The sequence below is a fragment of the Mastomys coucha genome, unplaced genomic scaffold, assembly GCF_008632895.1.
Source record: "Mastomys coucha isolate ucsf_1 unplaced genomic scaffold, UCSF_Mcou_1 pScaffold23, whole genome shotgun sequence".
NCBI lineage: Eukaryota > Metazoa > Chordata > Mammalia > Rodentia > Muridae > Mastomys > Mastomys coucha.
In genome coordinates this window covers 59,217,654-59,220,914 of record NW_022196906.1, presented here as the reverse complement: position 1 = coordinate 59,220,914, position 3,261 = coordinate 59,217,654, and positions in this window count along the sequence as shown.

Here is a 3,261-nt window from a genome sequence, read left to right as displayed (position 1 = left end):
GCATCTAATGAGATGATCATATGTTTTTTTTTTCTTTGAGTTTGTTTATATAGTGAATTATGTTGATGAATTTCCATATATTGAACCCAGATCATGAGGGATAATTGTTTTGATGTGTTCTTGGATTCATTTTGCAAGAATTTTATTGAGTATTTTTGCATCGATATTCATAAGGGAAATTAGTCTGAAGTTTTCTTTCTTTGTTAGATCTTTGTGTGGTTTAGGTATGAGTAATTGTGGCTTCATAGAATGAATTTGGTACAGTACCTTCTGTTTCTATTTTGTGGAATAGTTTGAGGAGTATTAGTATTAGGTCTTCTTTGAAGGTCTGATAAAACTCTGCACTAAACCCATCTGGTCCTGGGCTTTTTTTGGTTGGGAGACTATTAATGACTGTTTCTATTTCATTAGCAGATATGGGACTGTTTAGATCGTTGATCTGATCTTGATTTAACTTTGGCTCCTGGTATCTGTCTAGAAAATTGTCCATTTCATCCAGGTTTTCCAGTTTTGTTGAGTATAGGCTTTTATAGTAGGATCTCATGATGTTTTGGATTTTCTCAGTGTCTGTTGTCTCCCTTTTCATTTCTGATCTTGTTAGGATACTGTCTCTGTGTCCTTTAGTTAGTCTGGCAAAGGGTTTACCTATTTTGTTGATTTTCTCAAAGAACCACCTCCTGGTTTGGTTGATTCTTTGTATAGTTCTTTTTGCTTCTATTTTGGTTGATTTCAGCCCTGAGTTTGATTATTTCCTGCCTTCAACTCCTCTTGGATGAATTTGCTTCTTTTTGTTTTAGAGTTTCAGATGTGCTGTCAAATTGCTAGTGTATGCTCTCTCCAGTTTCTTTTTGGAGGCACTTAAAGGTATTAGTTTTCCTCTTAGGACTGCTTTCATTGTGTTCCATAAGTTTGGGTATGTTGTGGCTTCATTTTCATTAAACTCTAGAAAGTCTTTAATTTCTTTCTTTATTTCTTCCTTGACCAAGTTATCATTGAGTAGAGCATTGTTAAGCTTCCATGCATATGTTGGCTTTCTATTGTTTATGTTGTCATTGAGGAGCAGCCTTACTCCATGATGATCTGATAGGATGTAAGGAATTATTTCAATCTTCTTGTATCTGCCCAGTCCTGATTTGAGACCAATTCTATGGTCAATTTTGGAGAAGGTACCATGAGGTGCTGAGAAGAAGGTATATCCATTTGTTTTAGGATAAAAAGTTCTATAGATGTCTGTTAAATCCATCTGTTTCATAACTTCTGTTAGTCTCACTGTGTCTTTGTTTAGTTTCTGTTTCCATGATCAATTGCAGATAGTAGGGTGTTGAAATCTCCCACTATTATTGTGTGAGGTGCAATGTGTACTTTGAGCTTTAGTAAAGTTTCTTTTATGAATGTACATGCCCTTGCATTTGGTGCATAGAAGTTCAGAATTGAGAGTTCATCTTGGTGGATCATACCTTTGATGAGTATGAAGTGTCCCCCCTTATCTTTTCTGATCACTTTAGGGTGAAAATTGATTTTTTTTCGACATTAGAATGGCTACTCCAGCTTTTTTCTTGCGACCATTGGCTTGGAAAATTGTTTTCCAGCCTTTTATTCTGAGGTAGTATCTGTCTTTGTCACTGAGGTGGGTTTCCTGTATGCAACAAAATGTTGGGTCCTGTTTATGTACCCAGTCTGATAATCTGTGTCTTTTTATTGGGGAATTGAGTCCATTGATATTAATAGATATTAAGGAAAAATAATTGTTGCTTCCTGTTATTTTTGTTGTTAGAGTTGGAATTCTGTTCATATGACTATCTTCTTTTAGTTTTGTTGGAAGATTATTTTTTTGCTTTTTCAGGGATGTAGTTCCCCTTCTTGTGTTGGAGTTTTCCATTTATTACCCTTTAAAGGGCTGGATTTATGGAAATAAATTGTGTAAATTTGGTTTTGTCATGGAATACTTTGGTTTCTCCATCTATGGTAATTGAGAGTTTTGCTGGGTATAGTAGCCTGGGCTGGTATTTGTGTTCTCTTAGGGTCTGTATGACATCAACCCAGGATCTTCTGGCTTTCATAGTCTCTGGCAAGAAGTCCCGTGTAATTCTGATACGTCTGCCTTTATATGTTGCTTGACCTTTTTCCCTTACTGCTCTTAATATTCTTTCTTTGTTTTTGTGCATTTGGTGTTTTGACTATTATGTGGCAGGAGGAATTTCTTTTCTGGTTCAGTCTACTTGGAGTTCTTTAGGCTTCTTGTATGTTCATGGACATCTCTTTCTTTAGGCTAGGGAAGTTTTCTTCTATAATTTTGTTGAAGATATTTACTGGCCCTTTAAGTTGGAGGTCTTCACTCTCTTCTATACCTATTATCCTTAGGTTTGGTCCTCTCATTGTGTTCTGGATTTCCTGGATGTTTTGGGTTAGGAACTTTTTGCATTTTGTGTTTTCTTTGACTGTTACGTCAATGTTTTCTATGGTATCTTCTGCACCTGAGATTCTCCTTCTATCTCTTGTATTCTGTTGGTGATGCTTGCATCTATGGTTCCTGACTTCTTTCCTAGGATTTCTATCTCCAGAGTTATCTCTCTTTGTGATTTCTTAACTGTTTCTACTTCCATTTTTAGGTCCTGGATGGTTTTGTTTAATTCCTTCACCTGTTTGGTTGTGCTTTCCAGTAATTCTTTAAGGGATTTTTGTGTTTCCTCTTTAAGGGCTTCCACTTATTTACTCGTGTTCTCCTGTTATTCTTTAAGGGATTTTTGTGTTTCCTCTTTAAGGGCTTGTACCTCTTTACCTGTGTTCTCCTGTATTTCTCTAAGGGAGTTATTCATGTCCTTCTTAAATTCCTCTATCACCATCGTGACATAATGATTTTAGATCCAAATCTTGCTTTTCCGGTGTTTTGGGATATCCAGGACTTGCTGTGGTGGGAGTACTAGGTTCTGATGAAGCCAAGTAGTCTTGGTTTCTGTTGGTAAGATTCTTGCGTTTGCCTTTTGCCATCTGTTGATCTCTGGTGTTAGATGTTCTTGCTCTCTCTGGCTGGAGCTTGTTCCTCCTGTGGGTCTGAAAGCCTGTGTCAGCACTTTTGGGAGATCAGCTCTCCTTTGGTAAGACCCATGTGCAGATGGCTGTGGATCAGTCGTCCTTCCTGAGTCCTGGGGCCTGAGCACACTCTGGAGACAGGCTCTCTACTTGCAGGGAAGGGGCAGAGAGGGCTGTGGATCTGCTGTCACTCCTAGGAGTAGATGGAGGTAGAAAGGATCCTGTCCCGGC